Raw genomic sequence first — 26802 nt, 5'->3', positions numbered from 1 at the left:
GCCTTAGTGGCCCTGCTGTGTCAGAAGAGCTCTCCAGGGCCATGGTGTGACGAAGCACTCCCTGCATCATGATGGAGAACAGCAGCCAGAAGGAAATGGGAGGATGTTGAGAGCTTCATGGTGACAGGTGTGGTTCTAAGAAGGAGTTCAAGTTCATTCCACCTTCTCAGAAGATGTGTCAAAAATCAATACATACAAAGAACAGGGAGGCCAGAAACCTGGGCCCCAGCAAGAGGGCCCACGAGGGGCTGTCACAGGGCCCCTGGGCTTCCGCATGCTCAGCTGTCCAGGAGATGTGGCAAAGGACTCCTTAGGTGTCTGAATTTAGACTCACTGTGATGCCCCACAGTCTTCCAGGAAAAGTTCTGCTCAGGACATCCTGAGCAAGGCAAGGAACAGTGCTTGGCTACCCTTGAGAAAGATGGTCAGTCAGAGGGAGAGGTGGAAGCAACAGGTGGAGCAGAAGTGATGAGCCTGGCCATCCGAGGGCATCTGTGGGGCAAGGTCTGACGGCTCAGTGGCTTCTGGAACCACCAGCAAGAGTCCTGAGCCTCGGAGGCAGCCGCATCTGTCTATTCATTTCCTCTCGTTCCTCCAAATGCACGCACCCTTTTTAGTCTGATTTATTCATTTCACTCATCCAGCTGGAGCTGTGGCTGGGGCTCATTGGCATAGATAATGGTTCCTTTCCTGAATTTTCAGGGATTTGTGAAACCCCTGAAATTTGAAGAAAACGAGTGCCTATCCCCTGCTCATTTTTCTGGAGAGATAGCTCATAGCTTTTAGCAGATTCTCACAGGGACAGGTGACCCAAAAAAAGGTTAAAAACCACTGATGGAGATGGGGATTGTTTTATTTTAAAACAAATTATTTCACTGTTTGGTGGAGAAGCAGGGTGAGAGAATGCCAAGAGAAATCCCAATTCTGCACTGAGCTATCTCAGATGGTGAAATGGCACCGGGGACTCTGCTGGCACCCCTGTCATTACCGGGCAGCGAGGGTATGTGGACTAGGCACTGAGGGCCTCTGAGGAGGGAGCCAGATCCCCTACCAGGGTTCTGCTCTGTTCCTCCCTCTCCCCAGCCACAAAGTCTCTGCGAGACCACAGCCCAGCCTGCACTTGACAGGTGCCCTCTTGGTTTGGATAGATTTAGGAAGCTGGGAGAAATCTAAGGAGAGAGCATCTAGGCTAGACTTTGCATATCGAATGAGGCTTTGAAAAGAAGGGGCGGCTAAAGTTCATTGATCAGCTTTAAGAGTAGCATCAATCCCCTGCTAGAAAGCCCGCAGTAGCTGTCTGTCTCCACATAAAAGCCAGAAGTCTTATAAATGTCTTCATGACCCCAGGGATGTGGTCGCCAATGACTTCCCACATCCCAGGCCCTCTGGCCTCCATACTGTTCCTCAAAGGCTGACGTGGGGCCTTTGCACTTGCTGTTCCTGTGCTGGGGAACATGCTCATGGGTCAGTCCCTCATTGCTTCAATGTCCCCTTCTCAGTGAAGGCTTCTCTGGCCCCTGTTTCACATGGCAACACCTCCTGCTGCCACCACTCCCATTTGCCATTCTCTTTTTCCGTTTCTCTGGATAGCTCTGACCTCCATGAAACATGTCCCTGTCCATGGACTGTGCCCAGTGCCTGGAACAATGCCCGGCCCCCAGCAGGTGCTCAATGAACATCTGCGGAATGAATGAGTGTCTCCTTCCCCTGCCCCAGTTTTTACATACCATTTTTACACACTATAATCTCATGTGGATCTTATAAAAACTCTGCAGGGTGGGTTTAATGCTCCCTTTTCATGATTGAGAACCAGAGATTCATAGCAGCTGGAACCACTTCCTAGGTCCTGGGGTCTCGGAAACTCTGCTCTCCGTCTGTTCTCCACCCCGGAGGGCTTTGAGACTGCCCTCACCAGGACTCCTTGAGCCAGACGAGCGACTGTGTTTGTGCATGATCCTGTCAATAGTTCAAGTTCCTAGCAAACTGGCAATCCAGCTGAGTCCAGTTTTGAAGTATCCTGGAAGTGGTCAGGCATGTAAAAAGCAAATAACGGAGAAAAGAAGACAATTTTATGGGGCTTTTGATGAATTGCATCTTGCTCATTTTTCTGTGTGTTTTGTCCCCCACGCCCCACCAGTGCTGGGGATTGAACCCAAAGCCCCCCACACACTAAGCAAATGCTCATCCACTGAGCTACATTTCTAGTACTTGCTCACTTTTCTGGAAGGGATTACTTACATGGTGACTTTGGACTTTGAAAGTTAGCTAAAGCCAGATGTAAGGCCTGAATGCCACCAGACAGCCATGACAGGAGGCCACTGCCATGTATATAAGCCGGTGCATTTGCTTGTGGTAGAATCCATAGGGATCTCTTCTCACCCCATACATAACAGTCCCAACACAACCTGCCTGCAAGGCAGGATGGAGAGAGAACTATGCTACAACCCCTGCAGGTGTCCGGTGCTGATTATGGAGAATGTCAAAGATGAATATCACAAAGAATGTGCCTTTAGGGAACTTACAATCCAGCAAAAGAAATGGATGGAAAACTGGTTCTGTCCACGTGTGCTTATTTATTCAAACCCTTACCTTGTTCCCAGAAGGATCCAAGGTAGAATTTGGGATTATGATAGAGTAACTGCTGCAGCTGGGGTGGGACCTAGGCTGGATGTAGGGGTGAAGCATCATGGCCCGTATGGTGAACGGGCAGGAGGCCCTTGTGGCTGGAGTGTGGGCAGGAGAGCCTTCAACTGCAGTATGTGCTGGGAGCTGGTCCTTCCTCCCAAGTGGCTCACAGTACAGTGGAGGAAATGGGCAAGCAGGCGAAGGCTCTTCACCTATCTGCAGCCGTGCTCCTCACTCTCAGAGACTTGCTCTCAGTACATGGAAAGCCCCAGACTAACGGGGCCTGCAGCATTTCCTGTGGTGACAGAGGCAGATGCTCCTATAGGCCTTGGTCCTCCTGCATCCCTGACTTTAGGCCGCATGCGTAACAGTCCCAGCAGAGCTTCCGCTCTGAGAAGTCACACCTTGTATTCAAACAGCAAGCTTACAGAGCACAGTCATATCTGTCCCCTCTCTTATCCCTCCATGAGAAGGTCAGGGGAGGGCCGATTTCCCATTATGTGGATGGGACAGCAGAGGCTCAGAGAGGCTAAGCCTCATCCTGGGAAGTGGCAGAGCCAGCATGGGAGTCCAGGCAAAGGGGCCTGAGGCACCGTCCACACAAGCATGCAGCTACTGAGACAAACTTGGGCACAAGACCACGTAATGGCAGGAAAAGGTTCTGTGGCTATTGGGAGAACACTGGACTCTGGAATCAGACTGAGCTGGGTTCAAATCCTACCTTCACCAGCCATGAGCTGTAGAGCTGCCCTAACCTCCTTGAGCTTAAGGTTTCTCACCAGTGACATGAGAATAATAGTTCGGACTTGGCAGGATTATTGTGAGAACTAAATGAGATGCTGCGTGGAAGCTTACCTAGCAAGGTGACAGAGGATGAAAGCCAACGGGTCCCAGCACAGTAGAGTCTAATCTCATCTAATCCTCCAAGCAACCTACAAAGAAGACCCTATTACTTCATTATACAGGTGGAAGGAAACAGCCCAGGGAGATGGCAAAACACTCACAGCCAGCCAGTGATGAAAACTGGCCCCAGAGCCTCAGTTATTAAACATGACCGCTGTAATTGCATCTCAAATCATTTTGTGGATGAAGCTTGGCCTACACAGCCTCAGACACTGGCCAAGTCCATGCAGGTGACCCCGACCCTTGCAGGAGGAAAATGCTGTCCAGAAGGGAGGCCTTGGAAGGTCCAATGGAGCCTGACCCCAGAGGAAATGGTCAGCAGTTGTGGCCTTGGAAAGGAAGGGCTGGAGGGTCACAGGCACCAGGCAGAGCTGCATGGCCAAGGTGGTTGGTGGCTTTGTACTAATGAAGTGGTGACCTGGAATCCAGCAGGCTGGGCTTCCCTTTCCCACTTCCTTCCTGTGCCGACTGTCACTGTCCTGCTGAGTCACCTGCAGGAAGTCAGGGTGGGGAGGCAGAGAGCGGGGAGACCTAGGTCCTCCTGAACCTCTGTCCCCAGCTCACCTCATGACCCTAAATCAGCCACTTCCCTTTGCTGGGGCTCAGTTTCCATATCTGCCAAGTAAGCAGCCTGACCCAAATCTCCAGGAGGTCAGCAAGGGCTTTTTAAGGACACAGTGCTTTCTGGAACATAGTGCAGGACAGAGGACCACCAGTGAGGGACGAGTCACTAGGCTCTATAGAAACACTCCTGTGCTCCCTCACAACCAGCCGAGTTTTTCCACAATTCCTGACTGTCACCAAGAGTAGTAGGACCAGGAGGGTAGTGGAGGGCAGCCCCTCCAAGTGCTGGCATGGTGACCACATGGGGCCACCACAAAGGGCCTACCCACAGGCCTTAGTCCTCTTCTAACTTAGTTTCATCTCCTGGCACCCCATTGGATGCATGTTCCTGACGTTTTATTGAGGCCTGGGCCTGGCGAGGGCCTTTCTAGATCTGTGGGATTCCCAGCACAGGTTCAGTCTTGTGGGAAAATACACAGCTAATGTGGGCCTTCTCCCAGGGTCCAGCAGTGACCACATCCTGCTCGGGGCCATGCAGGAACCCTTCCATTCACCCACACCCACAGGAGCTGTTTTTGCTACAACAATTTCCAACCCTGTTTAGAAGACCTCTCCCTAAGGACGCCATGTTCTGAAGTCAATGCAAACTCCCTTCTGCTGTGGCCCACTAGGATGTCTGGGGTCCTGCGAGGTGAGGAGTTTTTCCAGGGCTGGAGGGCTGCCTGGTGAATGGTGGAGCAGGGTTATGGCACCCGCCTTTGCCTCCTTCCACAGGAGGGGTGGTGGCATGAAACAGGAAGGAGGCCATTGGGCACATGACTCCAAATTTAAGACTCTTCTCCTATAAGTTGGGGTTCAGTTGGTTTCATGTGGCTTTTGAGCCCTTTCTGATGTGTCTACTGTTTCCACCTCAGAGGACAGCGTCCCTCCTGTCCTTGGGGCTGTAGCCTTGCCACCTGGCTTGCGTGGTTCCCACTTGCTGTGTCATTTTTCTTTAACTGGACACCATTTCTTCTCCTTTCTCACCTCCCACTTGTCCTCCTGGTAAACTCACATTTAAGGGACCGTTTGCCTGTCATTCCTTCCAAAATGTCCCCCCAGACCCTGTCCCATCTCTTTCGGCAGCACCTCTGTACACGTTTCTGTTATTTCATTTTTCACCCAGCTTGGTGGCAATCTGGGTGAACATCTGTACTGCTCCCGGAGCACCAGGACTGTGTCCAGGTGAATTTGTGACCTGGAAAGTGACAGCTACCCCGTTGAATGTCTGTTGGAAGAAATGGCAGTGGATTTCCCAGAGGGATCCTGAGTGAGCCGCAGCCTGTTGCTGAGGCTCAAAGCGGCATGATGACGGGACATCCCTGGGAGCCCTGCCACTTAGAGACTGTGCGTCCACACATACCGCCTGTCCCCCATTGAGCTTCAGTTTCTCCTCTTAAAAAAATGGGTTAGCCTCTCAGGTCTTTCTAGGGCTGGCCCACAGCGGTGTTTCTGGAACTCTGTGAGCCACCTTTGCCGTGCCCTGGGGCATTCGGTGGGTTCTGACCTTAATTCCCTGCCCCCCTTCATCAGCCATCCCAGTGCCCCCTCAGGGCTTGGCCAATTCAGGTTCTGGTGCACAGGGAGGAATCAGACTTGATGCCCACCCTCAAGGACTTGCAACCTAGTGATGAAACAGACATATGAGAGCAGCATGGTAACCACAGAGTGCCACGGGGGCCTGGAGGAGGCCAGCCCCAGGCTAGCCCATGGCAGTGGCCAGAGAGAACTTCCCAGAGACATAGGCCTGAGAGACCCAGGGAAGCAGCGTGCACACAGCAAGTGCACACGGGAGCCACTGGGTGTGGCCAGCGGTGTGGACAGAAGGTGCGTCAGCTGCTTCAAGGTGCTGGGGTCTGTCGGTGCCAGTGCTTGGCTGTGCCTGTGTGCCGACATGTGAGGGAGAGAGACTGGGTGAGGGCAGGGAGGCCAGGCTGGTACCCCAAGGCCCCTGGGAAAGAGCTGCCCAGCTAAAGGCAGGATGGCAGAGGCTGGGCTCGCTGGATTACGGAATCGCTGGGGAAACGTCATCTGGGAGGGTGTTAGAGAAAGGGGGGTGTGTCTCAGCAGGGCTACATCATTCCCAGAGATGAGCTGAGAGCAGATTTGTAAATGAATGGGGACTCACAGATAGCCAGAAAGAACCTCCGGGCTGGGACAGCCAGCCTCCACGAGGAGACCTAGACAAATCAGTGGCAAGGTGGCGGCAGTGGGCTTCACACACAGCCAGACACAAGGCCTCTCTCCCCGCTCCTCTCTCCATCCACCGGCCACCTCCATCCCATTAGACTGGCCTCTGGGGAAGAGAGAGGGGCAGGTGAGCTTCCTACCTGCTGACTTAGAGGTCATGTGCTGGACAACCTGTGTCCATGAAAGAATTTAGTGCCAGGGCCTCTGGTGCTCTGTGTCTCATCAACCAACCTGGGGTCCGGCAGGCAGGAGGCCTGACGCCAGACAGACACCTGCTGAGCATGGTGCACTGCTGGAGAGAGCATGTCTCTTTCAAGTTCAAGTTGCCCCTAGACTCCTGAAGCCCATGGATAAAATGCACAGGCCAGTCCTCAGCTTCTAGGGAATGATAAGGGCTCTGGACTAAGACAAACCTTGAACCTCAGTTTCCTCATCTATAAGTGGGAATGATATTAGTGCTGCCTCCTAGGATTACTATTGTACGATTAAATAGATGTGAAATGCTCAGTCCAGAGCTTTTGGCACATGGTAAGTGTTCAGTAATTGGCAACTGGAATGAATTCCATAAAAGGAAAGCCTCCACAAGGGGTGTGTCCTTTCAATTTATACTCCACATACTGTGTTTTTTTTTTTAAAAAAAAATTTATACCATTGTAGTAAGAACACTTGAGACTAACAAATTTTTAACACTGCATTTTTATTGACTATAGATGCAGTGTTGTAGAGCAGATCTCTGCACTCTGTTCCTCTTGCATGACCATGATTAATAACTCTGCATAGTCTTTTAGAGATTCAGAATGCTCTCTAAGGGAGCAAGTAACCAACATGGGAACCAGGGGCACAGGGAAGTTTCTGTACAGAAGTATGTGTTATGCCTCCTATACCATCCCTTCTGCCAGAGGGGACCAGGTCACCATGGGTCTGCTCAAAGAGAAGCAGGTTGAATGTGATGTTGGGTCAGTGGGCCGAGCCACGCCAAGCCAGACCTCTTGACTAGGCTAACAACGCTAAATTACATCCCTGCATACAGCTTCATGCCCCAAACCTTCCCATTGTTTTAGCATTCATGATGGAGTTAGAGTTTGGAAAGGAGGAAGAGAACTGGAGTTTGAGCCCGGGGCCACAAGTGACCTCTTTGTCATCTTACACATGCTCAAGTCAGACTCTCAGCCTAAGGGGTCTCAGCAGTTCAGCCTCAGTGGAGTGGCCTTGTCTCAAGCCTGGTCCTAAGCTGACCTACAAAGGAATGGCTGGGTCACATTGGCAGTCTAGGCCTGTGTAAGACATCCCAGAGACCCGTATGTGCTTTGGAAGGGACAACCAGTGTAAATTAGAAGGGGGCCCAGTAGCTGTGGCCTCTGTTTGAGGCAGGATCTGGACTTGGCTCCTGTCAGTATGAGCCACAGGGCACAGCTCTGGGGTCAGATCCTTAGCAAAGTGAGCTGAACCTGAAATTCTGGTTAGACTAGCAGGACGCCCCTCAAGTCAGACCCCCAGACAGATATCCCACCCCCGGCATTAGAAGGCTATGAGGTGAGCAGAGGCAAGTCCAGGGCACCCACAGGCATGTGGCTTATGGTGAGAAAAGTCATTCGAGCCCTAAGTGGAGCTCAGTTTCCCACATCCTGCCAGGCCCGGGCAGGGTGAGCTCATGAGCTCAGGGATGGGTGGGGCTGAGCCTTCAGAAACTGATCTGAGATCCTGGAGCTGAGCAGAGCCTGGAGGAAAGAGTGGCACCCTGGTCTGCCCTCACTGCCTTGTGGCTGGTCAGCTCCCCTCCATCTCAAGGTAGTCCTGCCACAGCCCCCTCCCCCAATGCATGCCACTTGGTCCCCGGGCCATTGAGAGAGGGTGAGGAAGGACCAGCAGCTCCCTCTGTGAGTGTAGGCAAAGGAGGCCCAAGCACCCAGCTGGCGATGTGGAATCCTTTCTGCGTTCAAAGGCAGGAATGGTGTCCCAGAATGAGCACTGGATTTAGGCTCTGAAAATAAGTCCAAGTCCAGGATCTTCCTCACTTTGGCCTCTGGGAACTGTCACTCCTTCACCCACAAAACGGGGTCCCAGACAGCATGAGCCGTGGAAACTCTAGGTCTGCCAGAACTGGATGCGTATTAAAATGAGCTGAAGAGTGGCTTTGGAGAGGTGGGAAAAAGAACATCTGCCCAGCCTCTGCCTCTGCCGTGAAGGCCTCTCACCTTCCAGCCATGGTCAGAGCAATTCTCAACCTGGATCCTTGAGACCACCCCGTGGACGGTCTCGCCCTGGCCCCAGGTCCTTGCGACAGTACCTAACTCCATGCCTGGAGACTTTCTCCCTCTTTGTGCTGTTTCTCGGCTGGCTGTCCAGACCCTAATCCTGTAGACCCTTCTCGCCCTGGAAATTGGCCATGTAGCGGGAGTGGTCTCTGGGATGAGCTGGTGGGAAAGTGTGCTCAAGGCTGCCCGCCACCACCGACCTCTTGGGACCTCTTGGCTAGAAAGCTGTCACAATCTGAGCAGTTACCAAGCTGGGCCTGCAGGGTCTGGCCGGCCCTGGAAACCTGGCCCAAGGGGGAGGCAGCACTCACTGTCACTGCACTCACAGTGGCTGGATCTGATCCCCTTCTCTAGAGATTGCTGGGATGGGTGGGGATGGTTGGAGACAGAGCTGGGAGACAGTGGGAGAATGCACAGGCCCACGATGCCCATTGCAGGGTGGGGGGCCTCCAGGGAGAAGGTGGGTGGGAGGAAGGGGCGGAGGGCAGGAGGGAGGCTCTGGGACGAGGAAATAGGTGAAGCTGTTTCTCGAGGCCCACAGGAGTTCTGAGCCCTGACCTGGTTGGTGGAATGGGGCTCTGAAGAGTTCCAGCCTTGGCCAGGGCTGGCTGGGAGGGCGGGGCTAGGCTGGGGGCAGGCGGCCCTGCGGGCTCCTGTGGCCAGCTGCCTAATGCACTGTGGCCATGCAGGGCCTGCTGGCTCAGCCTCTCTCTGGAGCCGAGCATCCAGGTCCCCAAAGCCCAGGAGTGCAGCAGCTGCAGATGCCTCCCAGGAACAGGCGTGGGGATCTCCAGGGCAAACAGAGGAGAATGTCCTGGCCAGCCCCCGCCCGAGGGAAACCTCCCCATGGCCACAGCAAACAGGAGGTAAAATATATTTATTCCAAGCAGCAGTTTTCAGACTTGCCCTTTGGAAGGTGGCACAAATAGCCCAGCCTCCCGGACAGCCCTGCACAGAGGGACGTGCCCTACCCCCACCCCAGTAAAGCCAACAACCCATTAGATGGGGACTCAAGGTCAAGTTCAGCCTTTTGGAGCCCTAGCCCTGTCTTTTCATCTCTGTCCAGGCAGCCTGGCAACAGCCTATCCAGGAGGCATTAACAGGCTCCTTGCTTCCTGGAGCTGCCATCTTAAGGACCCCCCAGAAGGTGGGAAGCTGGCCCCTCAGGCAGCCCATCCCAAGTCACCGGAGAGTTAACAGCCACAGGTCCATGTTGGGTGCTAACTGGATTCTGAGCTTCATGGGAGTTCTCATGCGTCCCTCTCTTCTTTTACCAATGGTCAACACTAATTCTTAGAAAGAGGGCAAATGGAACTATCTTTCTAGAAAGAACTTCTGGATTTAAGCTCAGCCAAGGTTCTCCTAGCCAGAAGCCAGGCTGGGCTCTGTCACTAGATTTGTCTCATTGTTCCACGTGGCAGCCTCTGAGATGGGCAGGGAGCACTATCCCATCTTATAGAGAAGGGAAGACAAGCCCAGAGAAGCTAAGAAACTGGCTCAACCTCACACAGCTATCCTGACAGAGCCAAGATTAGAGGTCACCTCTTTAATGACCTAATGTCCTTTCTCTTCCTTCATGCCACTGTATTTCTCTATTGTCATGAGGATTAGACAGAATGGTACGAGTGAGCTGTGTCAGAGTAGTGTGTCCCACTTGGTGCTTGTTCGTTTTCATTACTGGTGCTGAGGGCACAGGAGGCGCAGAGTACAGTGACAATCTCCCCCCTCACCCTGCGCCTTTCCAAGATAGGCATCGCCAAGTGACACAGCCCCTCAATGATGACGCTACAGTGGATCAGGTCTGTGATCCCAGAGCTTGGAATTGAGAAAAACAAACAAAACACTGTGGCAGCTCCTGGGGGTTCAGTGGTGAGCACAGCACACACATCCTTCCAATCATGGAGCTCATACTTCAGAGAGGGCAGCCAGTCATCAGGCAGGAAATCACACCAAGAAAATGACGGTAACAATGTCAATACCTGCTGGGCTCTAACAAGGAAGGCCATGGTGCTAGGGAGTGTATCCCAGGGACCTGGTTTAGTTGGGGGTCAGGGAGGGCTTCTGTGAGGTGGTGATACACAAGGGGAAATAGAAAGGCAGGAGAGGAGTCAGCTGGGTAAGGAAAGGATATAGGCAGACTGGTCTAGGGGAAGGACACAGCACATGCAAAGGCCCTGGGGCAAAGAACTGAAAGAAGATCCTGTGCCTCAGATTGAAGCAGTCCTTGGAGACCATGAGAAAGATTTTGATCTTCCCCTCAACAGTAGAAGGAAGCCATTGGCAGACTTAAGCAGATGGGTCTGGGATCCACAGGGTATGGATTAAAGTATGGAGTAAAGACATTTGGGGACTTGTGAGGGGACAGGAATACTGAGAGGAGCATGGGTCCTATAAAGGAGAAGCTCTCAGAAGGCCCGCCTGTGCCAGCATGGTGCCCATTCCATGTGCCGTGCCCATTCCATGTGCCTGCAGCACACTTGCCTAGCATGCATGAGGCTCTGGGTTCAATCCCCAGCACCACAAAAAACCCAAATAAACAGAAAAGAATTCCACATACTTGCCAATGAGGTGCAGGGAATGGGGCGAGGGGTGGGCCTGCTTGTTCTGGTGAGTGTGAGTTAAGGATGAACCGGTGGTTCCCTCCCCTGCTCCCGCTGCTTCTCACCTGCACTGGTGTCCTGGGAACCCCATGAGGAAGTGGTGCTCCACATTGCTGAAAGGTGACTGGGTCTGATCCCAATATGAAGATTCTGTCCTGCTGGCCTGAGGCCAGGTTAGCTGGAGCAGGTCTAGACATAGAGATGTCTTTAAGAGGCCATTGGGAGGCACTTCAACCGTCAGATCTGCTGCAAACTTTGTGGAGAGGTTTTGGGTCCGGAACAGGGAGGATGTTCCAGTGCTGGCGTCTCTCGCTGTCTCTGTCCCATTCTCCCTCCTCCCTTCCTTTGCTTCCTACCCTGAGAATCCCACATACTTGAAATATCCCAGGCCCCGCTCAGCACCCCGAGATCTCTGGACAGGCTGAAAGCTGGGATCCCCCTGAACAGGGTGAAGGGTCATCAGGGGGAAGGCCTTCTCCTGTGTCCACGCAGGAGGAGGGGAGGGGAGAGAGGCAGGAAGACCAGCTCCTGAGTACCTCCTTCCTCTCCATCCACTGATGCATGACATGATCATTTAACAAATGTCAGGCACTGGACTGTCACCAGGGGCCAGTCCTCCTGGTGCCAGGCCAGATTTGTGTCTGGGTGGCTCTTAGTTCTCCTGACTAACCTGCTTCTGGCTACATCTCAGCCACCTCTGGAGAGGGTTTGGCCCCAGCCAGCTGGGTTTAGAGACAGACATGGGCCTGGGTGTGGGAGGGGCCCCGGGGAAGTGCAATCTCGGCACGCGCGATTCCTCCACCTTGGGCACAGACTAGGGTGAGCTCCAGGGGCCCCTGCTCCTCACACCTGGTGTGACCCTTGTACACCATGGCTCTCGTTCTTCCCCTTTCTCCTCTCCATCAGGGCTTGAGCAGGGTGCTTCTGGATGGTCTGGTTTTTCCAAAGTGAGCATTGTGACCCCGCTTCCCCAGCTCAGTGCCACACACAATTTAGACTCCCAATCAAATCTGATTTCTGGTTGTGCAAGGAGTCCTCGAAAGTACCCTGCCAGATAAATTTTCAACTGTGCAGAACCAACACCATCATTTTCTTAAAAAAAAAAAAGAAAGAAACTAGGCCCAAGTTCATGGTTTTGGTTTACTTTGAGGTGTGGTGGGGAGAAGCACTGGGTGCCTGAGCAGGAAATCCAGCCTGCGGTCTGGGTCACTGTCTGCTAGCTGAGCAGAGCCCCAGCCCTCCCTGCCTCGGCCTCTCCTCCTGTGAAATGGGGATGAGGACACTTTCCTTTCTGGGTCACTGGGACGAGGGAGGCGGGAAGCGCCTGAGAACAGAAGGTCCTGGCCCCACAAGTGTCTGCTTCCTCCAGGCTGCGCAGCACCTTCCCAGCAAACTACATGAGGGCCCCCTAAGGGAAGTGTCCTCGCACTGTCCCCTCGCACCTGAGACCACCCATCCGGCCTCGGGGAGATCCCAGCTGTTCCTGGCCCAGCTGTTTTGGCTCTCACTGTCCTGTGGTTAAAGCCTGCCATTCTGGGAAGTCTTCCTCAGGCCGGGCCCACAGGGAGGGAGCTGAGCCCCTCTGGGGCGGGGAGAAGGCGAGGTCCGGAGGGGGACAGGGACGGGGAGGGCCAGCCTGGGAGAAGCTGGATGAGTGCTGGTTTGTATTTTTCAAATAACTCCATGTCCACAAAGCTAAAAATGTGGTCTGGCCTTACATATTTTATATGCATGTGTGTTCCCAGTACATTTCCTTCTAATTTTTAAAACCATACGTAGCGTCAGGGACATTTAATCCATATGGTTCTGATTCCTTAACACTTAAATCATCCAAATGTTGTTTTGTAGGATCTATTTGCAAATCTCTTTACATAAGTTTTTAACTCATTCTTTCTCCAGGGTATCAAGGCGGGGCCCCTGGGCAAGGCCTCCTCCTCTTCTTCCATCCTCACTTTCCACCCAAACTGGCCAGATGTCTCGATCCCCTCTGCTGTGGGCACCAGCTGCTCAGGCCCTGCCCCTGGGGATGGGGGAGGCAGCAGCAGAGGAAGGATAGACGGAGGGGTCCAGACCTCAGCTCCACATCTTCCTGAGATGTGATCAACCCCCTTCCCTCACCTATGAAGGAGATGAGTAAAGGTTGTGGGGGAATTTAAACAAGGAGATATGTGAGAAGCCCTTGTGGTCCAGAGACTAGGGCCTTCCCATGCCCCACAGGAGAAGTGTAGGGTGGGCAGAGGCCTGTTGGCCTGCAGGGTCCTTTCAGAGGAATTTGGAGGTAGCAGCATCAGCTTGGAGACACTGAGTCCAGTGAAAGGAGAGCAGATGCCACCATAGGAAGGGAGGATTGAGACCAGGACCAAGCAGTGATCTTAGTGGCCAGAAGACGGGAGGTAATGCCAGGAGATGCACAGGCCAGATCTCGGGTGGGAGTCTGGGAGGACAGTGGGCACCCCAGCCTGCCCTGCATTTGGAGTCTGCTCCACATGTGCCAGAGAGGTGGGTGAGGACCTTAAAGGACTCAGCAGACCATGGAGGAAAGAAACAAGGAAGGTGGGTCCCCTACATAAAAGGGCAGGGCTTCCCACCCACCTGTCAAAGCACGGCCTGGGGGGGGGCTTCCTCCCACAGGCTCCCAAACCTGCAGACAAGGCCACCACTACTCCTTGGCCTGGAATTGGGACCCACCCAACTACCCTCACCCCGAGTCCCCCACTTTCTCCTCCCCGTCCTTGGGCCATCCCCAGGCCCTCAATACTCTTTTAGGTTTCTTCACCTGCTCCTCGTGCCGTGATGGCATTTCCTGGCTTTTCTGCTATAAACACCTACTCACTCTTCAAAACCAACCCACAGGTTGCCTCTCTGAGATCACCTCCTGGGACGTGTTGGCCAGCAACTGGCCCCTTGTTCCTCTTCCTCCTGTCACTGCCCCACTCTGTGAGGCCGGTCTAGGATGAGCTCCTCAGGACCTGTGCCTGGAGCTGCAGGTGGGGGGTGGGTGGACAAGGTCACTGCTGTCCTGGAGGACCCTTCTTCTGCTGAGGCAGGTCCCCCTTGTCCTGTCAGCTTTCCGAGAAGCATAGAAATCAAGGATGGCACCCTCAGGACGCTGGTCAGTAGCTGTGGGATGGGAGACAGATGGGACACAGGATGTCCAGGTGTGGCACGGCTCCTGGGAGCCTTCCCCCCCTCCCCCGGGCAGGGGCCCGTTGGCCAGCTCTGCTCTGGACACCACAGGTGTCTGTATCCATGGAGCAGGGTTTGTTTCTCTGGCAATTCCAGAAGGAGCAAATCCCAGACAGAGCTGCCTCTCTGGGACGGAAGAACAGATGCTTAGTCTAAAATTAGGCTGCTGACTGCGACTTCATGGAGGCTTCGGGAGCGGGTCTGCTCCTTACAGCTGTCAGTGTGTAGCTCAGGAGAAGAGGGGCCCCTGCTCCCCGTGAGCACACTGCCCGCGCCAGCAGAGCCGGCACCCTACCACTCTACCTACCGTCTCCCCCATCTTGACCTGTGAGGTCCCCAAATCCCCTGAAGGGGGCACAGGGGGACTGGCCCTCAAGGGCTGCCTCTGTCTGACCTTGGCATTGAAGGCTTCCCCTAGGAAGTTAGATAACCTGTTCCGTGTCCTCTTACTAGGGAGGGTCTGAGCAGGCCTGGAACTCGGTGCCAAATCCAGGCCACAGTTCCAAGAGGCCCCTAGGAGCTTGGGGGTGTCCAATCAAAGCTGAGGGGGAGTTGAGCCGGAAAGATTGCTGTCCACCTCTTCTTGGTCTCCTATTCCCACTTTATTCTGGCACTTCTGACTCTCTCACTGCCCGCCCAGGCTGGACCCTGCTGGCAGGGAGGAGTGGAGTCCAGTGGAAGCCTACTTTGGGGAACTTGTTTATTTCTCCCCAAAGCCACCGTTCCTGACATGTTGCCACCCCAGGGCCTTTGCACCAGCAGTCTTTGCCCACGAAGTCCTTCCCCATAATCACATGACTTCCAGTTGTTGCTCAAAGGCCACCTGTTAATGAGTCTTTCTCTGTCTACCCTACTCAGTGGTGTAAATTCTAACTGAAAGCCAGCAGCCTTGAGTCTCCAGAAGAGCTTGGTGTTTCATTCTGAATCCAAAGGCTGGGAGAGACCCATGTCCCAGCTCAAGCGGTCAAGCAGAAATGTCTTCCTCTCATTCAACCTTTTTGTTCTAGTCAGGCCCTCAGTTGACTGAATGCAGCCCACCCACTTTAGGGGAGCAATCTGCTATGCTCTACTGAGCCACATGTTAATCTTATCCAGACACACCCTCCGGACACATCCAAAATGTTTGGACAAATGTCTGGTCACCCCTGAGTCAGTCAAGGTGGTGCATAAAATCATCCATCATGTGCTCTTCCCTACCCGCAATGGCTAGGGATCCTTTACCTTCAAGCCCAGACCTCGTCACCAAATCCTGCTTACCCTCCCCTCCCCAGTTCTCCCCCACCCCTTCCAGCCCACCACCCTTGGGACATTGCCTCTGCTCCCAAGTTCCCCTGACTCAGCCTTTCTCAGAGGTACTCAGCCAGGGGCCCCAGGATGCTTTCGGGGATTCTCATCCTTCCAGTCAGAGGGCAGGATGTGGGTAGTGAGCAGGAAAGCCTGGGGAAGACAGCTCTGGAGGGCTTGTTTTCAGACCAGAGGCTCTGGCTGACTGTGGTGAGAGCCTGGAGCTCCTAGGGATCAACAGAGGCTCCATCCACACATCCAGGCTCTGGGGCAGATGCTAACATATACTGCACCACTCAGAAGCGTGAGGAGAAAGCCTTCCAGGTGCCCTGTTTATGGAGCACCTACTAAGCTCTCTCAGAGCTTTCCCAACCTACGGGAGGACTCGGCCACCAATACTTTGCTATAATGTGATCAATGGCTTGCTGGTTGTGCCAAATAAGTTACAGGAACATTGAAGAGTGGTGGCGCTTTACATTCTGCTGAGGTTGGGAGTCAGTTAGGAAACAGTAAGAAAAACAGAACATTTGAAGGAGAACTTCTAGGGTGAGTTTCCTAAATAGTCATGGGGAGCATTGGGCAGGGAGGGGGGCAGGAGCAGAAGGAAGGGTATCCCAGGGAAAAGGAACAGCAGAGCAAAGTCTTGGCGTATACGAAACACGTTGTGTTTCGGGACTCGTGAGCTGTCCTGCCAGGCCAGGCCATTCCCCGGTTTCTTCCAAGTGCGAAGACTCCAAGGCTAAGGATGGAGGATCAGTCCTCCCTTCCTGCCCCAGAGTCTGAAAGTCTGGGGTGGGGGTGGGGCCTGAGCAGGGGCGGGGCTAGGCACATCTATATCCCTTTGTTGTGATTGGGGGCAGGTCCCTGGAAGTAGCCTGGAAACCAGCCCCATGGCCTCCCATATGCCTCTCTCCTTCCCAGGTTTCTGCCTTTATTTGCTGTTATCATAGATGTTCCCACGGTGTGCAGGGCCTCTCTGGACCTGGACGGTTAACTCAACGCGGGATTTGTATTGCCATGGCACTTGCTCCTGCCCATCCCTTGCCCATCACAGCCAGGCCCTTCACCTTGGGCTGGCCACCTGGATGGTGTCAATCACTGTCAGATGAAGGTCCCACAAGGGGAGAGGGAGGATTTAAAGCCATCCCAGAACTCCCCCTCACCATCTTGCGGCTTCTAAAACTTTCTTCTTAGACCTGTTACTGTTTGCCTTGTGGTTATGTTTATGGGGTCTGATTTAATTCTTATTTCCTCCCATTCCTTCACTTTATGAGCTACTGAAATGAACTAAGCCTTATTCACCAGAGCATCCCCCAAAGAGCTTGAGGTTTGGGGAGGGGCTTCCTTTATTGAGCACCTATTACATGCCACCTCTGTTCTTGGTACTGAAATGCATTTTTCTCCTTCAATTTCATCAGTTCTCATTTAATCTTCTTGATCCTTCCCTGACATGTGTTCTCCTGTGCATTTTACAGCTAGGAAAACCTAGGCACTGGGGAACTAAGCTGTAGTAAGTGTCAGAGCAGGACTGGCACCTCAGACATTGATGCCCTTCTGCTAGTGAGCACAAAGCCATGTGCAGAGTAAATGTTTGTTGTTATTGATGATCTTGCAAGTCCCTTGGCTTGGGGGAAATTTGTTCTCACAGCTGCAAGGGGAGTGTGGCTTGACTAATCTTCTGATTTCCTGGAACCAAAGGCCCCGCCTTCCCCACCTGCGGCCTGTGCCTGTGGGAGTCCCCAGAAACACTGGTGAGAAGCCAGAATGGTAGACCCAGGGCTTAGGCTGGCCCCAGTCTCAGTGAAGGGAAAGAAGCTGCTTTTCTCATTTAGGGAAAACCAGGCAGTGAGTTTGAGGTCAGCTGGCCTCTTGCACTTGATGTTTACAGGACAGGATAGCCAGAGGGGCAGAAGTGTGTTGGTCAGCATGCTCTGTGACACTCCTGGAGCTAAGATGTGGTCATGCACAGAGTCGTGGAGTCTAAAGGGTTAACAGGTCCATGAAGAAATGAACATACATTGAGCAGCATCAGCCAGGACCGTCTGTGCAAAGTGACGGATGCTCATGGAGAAGAAAGCAGCCAGTGACTGGGGACCAGGGACCCTTACAGGGGCCTTGGTTGCTTAGCTGGACTGGAAGGCTGGGCAGGAGCCGTCCATGCAGAAACAGGTGAGGGGACCAGAACAGGGAAACGTGTGTACAAAATGCACTAGTCAGACTCAGGAACAGGGGGAGATTCTGCATAGTGGGAGCATAGAGGGAATGGGGGTGACGGGGAGGGAGGAAGACTTGGGTAAACTGAGGCTCTGTTATTAAAGGTGCCAATAGACAGGGTGTGTTATCTAGATAGGGTCCCACTCAACGTTGTCTTAGAGAGTTTCCCCTGTATACAGAAAGCACCAAAAGGGCAGGCTGGACAGAGCACCAGGGAGACCTTTGTAACTTATTGGTGGTAGAGGCCTGATTGGGGACAGCTGGAGTGGACAAGAGATTCTGGCTTCAGAATTGGTGTGAGAGATGCTCTCAATAATGAAGGCAAGAGAAACAGGAGGAAGAGAAGTCTGGGTTGCAATACAGGCCCAAAGTCATCATTTCTACTGCTGTTTGAATCCCTGTGGGTGCTGAGTACTCTATGAAGGGCTCTATTGCTGTATCTTGTTAAAATGTCATGTCACATTTGATTTGAAGAAGTTAAGATCAGCAACATCAAGTTCTATGCCCAATGCAACACAGCAAGCGTGTGGCTGGGGTCTGAACCCAGGTGCATGTGGCACCAATATACGTGCTGTTACCCATAGCGTCAGATTAAGCGCTGAGTCATGAAGCTGGAACCACAGTCCTCAGGCAGGGGGAGACAGGTTGGGACTGAGTCCAGAGGGATCCCAGAGAGGTGCTAGCCACAGACTGGGTGAATCTCTAGATCTCTGCCCTGAAAGACAGGTGAGAATCCTGAAAACACACACACACACACGTAAAACAAAATGGTCAAACCACACAAAGCCCTAGGGCCAGGACATGACAGCCACAGGGGATGAGAGAGGGGATGGGGATGGTTGGTAGGAATGAGACCCAACATAAATAACTCAGAGGAGCCCACAGGGCCTATTGCTCATCCCCATCTTGAAAATGCTCTCAAGACTACTGTGACAGCCCCTGGATCCTTAGGAACAATAGTGTATTCCAAAAGTGTATCTGTAATTTGGTTGTTAGGAACTGCAAATAAAATTTCACATGGAGACAGCCTTTGAGATGGCAGATCAAATGCTAACACTGCCCTCTTCTCCAATCTCTTTTAGCCTGTTAAGTCTCTGCAGTGTGATGTTGGCTTAACAGCAGAACCAAGCCCTGTGTGTGTGTGTGTGTGTGTGTGTGTGTGTGTATAGGCGGATTTGTGCACACAGCATTTCCATGGAAACAGGCATTCAGCATCATAGCCTGGGACACCTGGACCACAGTCTTTAGCCCTAGATGTGGGACTCTGACCTCCCCATCTTGAATACCTCTTCTCCACCTTAAGCTTGGCAAACAGCAAGGTAGCGCTTAGCAAGTTTCATTGCAGTACCCATTTACCTGTTGATCTCCATCCTTGGATGGCGCTCCTAGGACACAGGCTTGTGTGTTGCATGTTCCCAGCACAGGGAAGGTACCTGATTCATATTTGAGGAATGAAGGAATGTGGGAAGGCCCTAGGGCCAATTGCTGGGACTTTCTCAAGACCTGGCCCTGTTACATGCAGGGGCTGGGGCTAACAGGAAGGAAATGGCAGCTGGCACAACCTGACTTCTAAATTGTGTGCCATTCAACTACTGGGTGGGAAAGGTGCCCCAGGCTCCAGGGTTGGAGTGGTGGCTCACAGAGCAGTGTCAGGCTCAGGCAGTGAGTCCCCAGCTTGCATCCCAGAGCTCAGAGGCCAGACTCCTGAAGACCTTCTAGCCTCCAGGGAGAACTTTTCAGCACCAGAATTGGGGTGGGGGCTGAGTTTTGAAGCCTGGACAGTGACTCTGGTTGTGGAAGGAGTTAGTGAGGACTCCCTAGCTGTCACTGCTGGTCTTGAGGATGGCCACAGTTGGAGGGACCTGTGTGGCTTGGCAGATGCAGGGGAGTCAGTGGCTGTGTATGGCACAGAAAAGGTGCTCAATGAGCTGCACTTTCCTTCTTCCTTTCCCTTCCTCCTTGCTGTGGCCAGTTAAGGACCCTATTTAGGGGTTGGCAAGGGCATGTCCTGGGCTGCCTGGGGGCTGCACAAGAGGTTTTCCCAGGGAAATAAGAAGGAAGACAAATCCCAAGCCACAGAAAGTTGAAACAAAGGAGCAGTTCAAGGAAAGTACGTTCTCAGGGATGCCTTCTCAGGCCAGGTGCCTTGGCCCAACCCCCTAAGCGTCCAGTCAGTCCAACCTAGCTGAGAATCCACCTTCCATCCCAGCCCCCAGCCAGGGACCCTGGACCCTCAGCCACAATTCTGAGCTGGATAATTCTGCTCCTCTCATGGTTAGTTTGTCTTTGGATTTGTCCCCTAGAACCATTCATCCACTTATTAAACATTTGCAAAATCAGTCCTGGAAGGGAAGAGAAATCAAGTTGGAAAGTTCCCTCTACTTCCCAGTCTGGAGGGAGGGAAGGTCCCTCCCAACTGACTGCAATTTGCAGACAGCACATCTGCAGAGGCACAGAACCATTGGGGTTGCTTGTGGCAGCAGAGGAGAGTCCATGGGGCAGGGTTACCCCTCAAAGGCTAGAGGGACACTCAACCTAGGCTCAGGCTGTCATCTGAGCCTTTGTGGGAATGACATCATAACAAAGCACCACCTCCTCTGCCTGGAGCCATTTCTAGCCCAAACAGTGGACAGGACAGTGGGGACAGGACAGGAGTGGAGTAGATATAGTGATTTGTCCGAGGGGGCACCCCTCCCATTGATTTACTCAAGGGCAGGTTTGTTTGAAGGTGTGAAGGGCAGCGGGAGGATACAGCCCCAAGGTAGCCACACAACAACTCCCAGGAGTTAACATTGCTGCAAGGTGGTATGAGAGGGGAGGGGCTAGGCCAAGTGCCAACCCGCTGAGCTGCAGGACATGCAGCTGGTCAGTGTGGCCCTGCATGCTACATCAAAAAGAGTGGTCCTTCCCTTTGGGGCTTTGTCAGAAAGGGGATGACTCAATTGGAGCTGGGATTGGGCCTGAAGAGCTGATGGAAGTTGGGGAAGATCAAGGTGGAGAGGCTTGGCAATGGGTGGGGGAGTGTACAGTTGTGTGAGTGGGCAGACCCATGTCCAGTTGCTGTCACTCCTGCTTTCAGTCCCTGCAAGCTCTGGAACCATGGCTCCCTCCTCCAGGCCCTAGGAGTGTAGTGCCACTTAGAAAGCTGGGCTTCTCTTATTAAAGCTGCTGGTCTTGGCAGGGTCTGTTTGTTCTGACCTGACTTTGGAGGGAAGTTGGTGGCTCTGCTAGAGGCTGGTATTTGAAGGCACAGAAATCTCCAGGGCCATTAGCCCTGTCCCTTGGGCCCAGGTGAGTTTGCATCCACCACTTTGGAGTCAGAGGAGCCTGAAGCCTCCATATAGGCTGGAAGCCTAGTCAGTATACTGGACAGTGACCCCCCTGGGTCCTTGACCTGGAGGAGACTCCTTACATTTTGCAACCTAGGCACTTGCCTCACTTCAATCCTTTGCTCCCCGGCCCCCTCCCCCCATAATCTCCTGAAACTGTTTTGGGACAGGCTGTCTGTGCCTGGAGTCACCCACCCAAATGGAGTCAGCCTGGGTTCTACTGTGGCAGAGGGCTGACCACTGGGAATCACTTGAGTGTGTGAGTTTCAGGTAGGTAGGCACCTGTGAACCACAGACCACCATGAGTCTGAAGCCCTTGGCCATTGTGCTGGCTGGGGGCCGACTCAGGATGGCTCAAAGCGTGTGGGGTGCTGGCCAGAGCGCAGACCAGAGTGACTCAGGCCCAGGCCCTGGGATCCAGCAACTTCTGGTAAAGTCAGTCCTTTGGGAAGTCCCGGGGTGCCTCCCACCCCCACCCAGGCCTGAACCCAGGGAGGCCCCAGCAGGCCCGCTCCGCCCGCCTTCATTAAAACGGATTCCCGCCTGGGTAGGCGCGGGCTTCCCGGAGTGGGGCTGGCACCTGGGAGGAAGGCAGCCTGGAGCGGCGCACTTTGGGGACTGTGAAGGACGCCCGCCCGGCCCCGGCCCCGGTGCGACCAAGGCGTGGCGCCGAGCGGCACGGCCCCGGCGGTGGCCACCGGGGCTTCCCTGACGGTCCTCCCCGAGGGCCCGGGAGGAAATGACAGCGCTGAAGCCGGGGCGGGCGCGGAGGGAGGGGCGGCGCCCGGAGTGACACGGTCTGTCACCGAGGAGGCCGCTGAGCAGACCCTCCCCGCGGCCGCCAAAGCCGGGGATTCCCCAGATGAGGAGCCCCTGCGCCCGCGGCCGCCCGCTGCGCCCCGGCCCCACCGTGACCCCGGCCGACAGGGCGTCCCAGGGCGGCAGGCTGCGGGGCCGAGCAGCCAGGGCCGAGCGGGCGGGAGAGGCGCCCCCGGCAGACGGCGGGGTCCCCGAGCTCGGCGACAGGAAACTCTGGGGAGTGAATGGAAAGAAGTGGGTGGTCCGGCCCCTGCGACTTCCCCTGACATCACTGCCCAAATAAGGAGCTTCCAAGCGGCCGCGGGGCGGCCCGGAGCCGCGCCCGCCGCCCGGCGCCCGCCCCGCGCCCACCCCGCGCCGCGTGGGCCGCCAGCGAGCGCCCGGGGCACCGCCGGGCGGAGCCGAGCCGGGCGGAGCCGAGCGCGCGGGCGCTGCCGAGCCGCGCGGAGGCCGGGCGCGCAGCCCAGCGCAGTCCAGTCCAGCGCGGCGCAGCGCGGCGCGGCGCAGCCCAGCCCGGAGCCGCGGAGCTACGGCCGCCCGCAGGTAAGCTGTGAGCGCCACGCGCGCCGCCGCGGCCTGGCAGCCCCGGAGCCGGGCAGCGTGGAGCCGGCGAGCGGCTGAGGGGCTGGTGGGTGGGAGCAGGGCTGGGTGCGTCGGTACCAACTCCACCGACCCTTGGTGCGTGGAGCCCGGGCTTCTCAGCAGCCTGGGGTTGCTGGGTGCACACGCTCTGCGCTTAGCGTTTCTCAGACACTACTTCTGTCACCACCCTAGGGTGACACAAGCGTTCCCGCGTCCACACACTTCTGTTTCTGTCTGTCTCTGTCTGTCTCTCTGTCTCTCTGTCACGGGGTACAGCCCCCACCCGCGGTTGACATGCACGGCCTCCTGTGTCCTGTGCAGACCCTCGCCCCTGGCTCTGTCATCCATAGTAGGGAACACACACACACACACACACACACACACACACGAGGTAACCACTGAATGGGTTTGGCAGCCCTAGCCACGCTTCCCCCTGGAGGCCTTATCACAGTTTCACACTCAGAGCCAAGAGCCTTGGGCTCCTTGGGCTCATTGGGAGTAAGTGAAACATTGCTCTGGCTCTCCCCTCCCCCTTGCAGAATGGCACCTGGCACTGGATACAGCTACCTGTATGGTATAGCACTTAGGGAGCTACTCCTGGCCTCACTGCCTGGGTGTTTCTAGAGCAACTGTGCTCTGAGCATTTCTAACCCCCTTATCCAGTGCAGGGTGCTTGGGGTCTGCACAGGACTGGCGGTGGCTGCAGAACAGGTGCAGGTGGTGTCAGCCTTGACTTCCTGCAGGGGTCTCTGTGTAGTGGCCATAATTGTTATCTTTAAAAAATAATGCATTTGTGCATAGTTGGATCAAGGACATAGAGGGAAAACTGGTAGAACCAAGGTATGAGCCATCACTTAGTGGCTCTACATAGATCTGAATGATCTTCATCTTTTTCAGGCTGTATTTGATCATCTGTCCTCCAAGATATCTTGTCAGGGAGAATTGAGATCACATAGGTAAAAATGTTTTGTAAATGCAAAGCCCTGTGCATGTGCCATTTGCTGTGGTTTGGATGGTTTCTGGACTGGCATTTGTCACAGCTCTGTTCTGTGACTTAGAACACCATTTCTGTTCCATCATTGGCAGAAAAGGGGGAATTAATAAATGTCCTTTGTGCCCGCTAGCAGATTTCCCAATGTGTGTTCCATGGAATGTTAGTTCTGAAAGCTGTTGCACGAGTAAAGGTTTCCCTGTTTGAGTAAGTCTGGCAATTTCTGAAAGCTCTTTATCATCCATCTGGCCAATTACAATCCATTGGCAAGTTAAAGGCTCTGAGAAGTCCTGCAATAAAAGAACTGTTTATTTAACTTTGTCAAATCCAGTATTTCTCTCAAGAAAAGAGACTAAGACCCCTTGCAAGTTACATAGGCTTGCTCTTGGAGGAAATAGTGCTTCAAGGGCTGCACGTAGAGATCGTGTGGTGTTGTATGGTTGCAACCAAATTCGGAGAGCTAAGTTCTAATTGCTCTCTTTCAGTAAATAAGCAGAAGCCCAGAGCAGTAAGTGGCTCATCTGAGATCACCTGAGGTGTCACAAGATCACCCAGTAGTAAAGCAGGGACCAGAACCCAGACTCCTCATACAGTGCTCTTACCTCATTGAATTATATCCAGAAGTTGAGAAATTTTTCTCCTAGAACTAATCTTTCTGCTTTATGTGGCCACTCAGAGTATATTTGAAAAACATAAAGACTTAAATGATTTATTATATTGAACCAATTAAGTGATGATCAGGTACCTGCTGAGTGTCATTTGTGGGACTTAAGAATATAAAATTCAAGCAGATGTGGAACCTGCGGTGTGGAGCTCATTGATGGTATCACAGGCACCACACACACACACACACACACACACACATACACACACACGTATGTGTGTTCAGCGTGCACTGCTACATACTCAAAACACCTCTTTTCACACAGATGTGCTCCTCCAAATGCACACACACTCACATGCACCTGCCTACATGCCTGATCCCATACACTCATTTACACACACACCCACTCCTACACACTCTCACACACTTCATCCTGTGCACTTGCTCACCCTCACACATCCGTTCCTACACCCACTCTCTCACATTCACATCCATCCTGTTGTGTTCCAGGCTGCAGCCAAGAGTCACTCATCAGAGAACTCCCGTGTCCCCGTGTCCCCAGAGTTGGCAGGGTGCCTGCACTAACGCCCCAAGAGGAACGCCAAGCACATGGGGAGGCCTTGCAGGGCCAATTATGCTGCATTTCCTCGCTGTCTCCCAGTTTCTCCCAGTTTTCGCCGGGTTTGCCTGTATTGGTCAGCTTTTGTTTGGTTGCATGTGAAGGAACGGCCATAGCTCTAGGGTCTACTGTCCTGTTTGTTTGAATCAACTGTCAAAGAGCTGTGAGGGCGAGGACCCCAGGACCTAGCAGAATCCCCAGCACAGAGAAGAGGTCCCTTAAGCATTTACGGAATGAGTGACAGAGTGAGTGAGTGTCCACTGGCTGCTAGTTTGGCTCTGACCCAGGCCAGCCTCCTGAGGGATGTGGGATGCGCTGAGCGTGTTCACCAGAGCCTGGGGGCTCCAGCAGCGTTCTGGGAATCCCAGCAGTGAAAACTAGCTAATCCCTTTGTTCAAGGAGCCTGCATTCAGTGGGGAGAGAGGTAAGGAATAGGAATGGAACTTGAACAAGGAGGCAGCCAGAAGGAGAGTCAGGAGCAAGGTCAGGAGGGACAGGGAAGCAACATGGCGACTTCTCTGAGGAACTGACATTTGTTCTGAGATGTGAATAATGAAAATATGACAGCTGTGAAAAACTTTGGGGAAAGAATACTCTAGGCAGAAAAACAGCCGGCAGGAAGGCCCTGCTGAGCTGAAGGACCACCGAGAGGCCACACTTGCCAATCACCCACTGCTGAATCCCTTGCCAGCACCCTTTGGAGAGGTATGTTCTGGTGTTTGATCTGGGATCTAATTATTGTCCTGGATCAATCACTGAGGCCAGTCTCTGTGCATCCTGGGCTTTGGGAGCTGCCCTTGCTGTCTCTGAGCACCATCCTGTCTTTTTGGTCTACCCCGCAGCCTGGTACTGAGAAGAGGGTTGGACTCCCAGGGCCTCTCCCTACTCTGCCCTTACAGAATCCCATGCCGTTTGCACGAGGTTCGAGACAGCTCAGGTGGTCCATCTGGAGGGATGGTGAATCGGTTGTACTGCTTCCATTATTAATAACCATGATGTCATGCATCTGTGCGGTTCTTGATCGGCTGCAGTGCACTCTCTCCTATTATCCCCTTCACTCTGTGGACTGATCTGCCAAGTGTGTGTGTGTGGTGGTGGTGGGGGATGGGGCAGAGAGAGCTCAGACACTGCCACACACTGCTGCAGGCTCACCCAGGCCACTTCACTGCCCTGGATCCCTGCTTCCTCCTCTGCAAACCTGAGCTGCAGGAGAGCCCACTGCCTGAGGCTCTTGGCAGGAAGAAGTAAGAACATGCTTGTCAAGAGCCTGCCATAAAGTGGTACCTGGTAACCATTGGTTCAGACTGTGACGTTCTCATTCATTCTGTCACCCCAGTTTCCCAGCCCAGGGACCTGAGTACAGAGTAGGCTTTTAATAACTATTGCAGTTGAGTTGGTTAGCCTAAGGTTGCACAGCTCATGAAGCACCATGCAAGGGCTCAAACCCAGGACTTTGGGTTCCAAAGTCCTTTATATCCACATCCAACTGTTGGGAATAATTGTCATGTTTAATAAAAACAAACCTTCATACCACCTTTGTGGATGATCAGCTTCTGTTTTGCGGAGGATCCTGGAGTTGGGAGGTTCCAGGGTTCTGAGGCATGATGTTCTTTTGTAAACCAATGAAAAACTTTCCTAAGAAACATTTTAGAATCTTCTAGGAGAGGGAATAAATGTGAGAAAGTGATCCTGAGCTTTGATAGTGGGGGGCTTCTTAATCAGAGATGCCAATCACTGTCACCTAAGGGCTTTTAACAGTAGTGCTCCAAGTTCCACCCCCCCACTATCTGATTCAGAGTTTCTAGAGATGGCATCCGGGCACATGCAGCAATGTCCTGGTGCTAGATGTTCCACTGGGTCTGAGAAGCCCAGAGAGGTGGATGCCGAGAAAATCAGACGGGCCTTCCCGACTGCCTTCTATTTCCATCCAAACTTAGCTCTTGTCCCAGGCTCATGGTGGCCACGTGGTAGCAGCATGAACAATGGAGTTTCACAGAC

General features: G+C 53.6%; 1 protein-coding gene across 2 annotated transcripts in view; it reads left to right on the top strand.

Moving 5' to 3' along the window:
- Hivep3 (HIVEP zinc finger 3) overlaps positions 1-26802 on the top strand; it is a 156026-nt gene that overhangs the window by 10559 nt on the left and 118665 nt on the right. The window contains exon 1 of one of the 2 annotated variants that reach the window (XM_071617753.1): positions 22479-22551. The exons of the other annotated variant lie outside the window; for it this stretch is intronic. The gene's annotated coding sequence lies outside the window, so the exon portion shown is untranslated. Of the gene's footprint in view, positions 1-22478; positions 22552-26802 lie in introns of those variants that run through there. 2 annotated transcript variants of the gene reach the window in all.

The sequence above is a fragment of the Marmota flaviventris genome, chromosome 10, assembly GCF_047511675.1.
Source record: "Marmota flaviventris isolate mMarFla1 chromosome 10, mMarFla1.hap1, whole genome shotgun sequence".
Lineage (NCBI taxonomy): Eukaryota > Metazoa > Chordata > Mammalia > Rodentia > Sciuridae > Marmota > Marmota flaviventris.
This window is presented reverse-complemented; position numbering and strand designations above follow the sequence as displayed.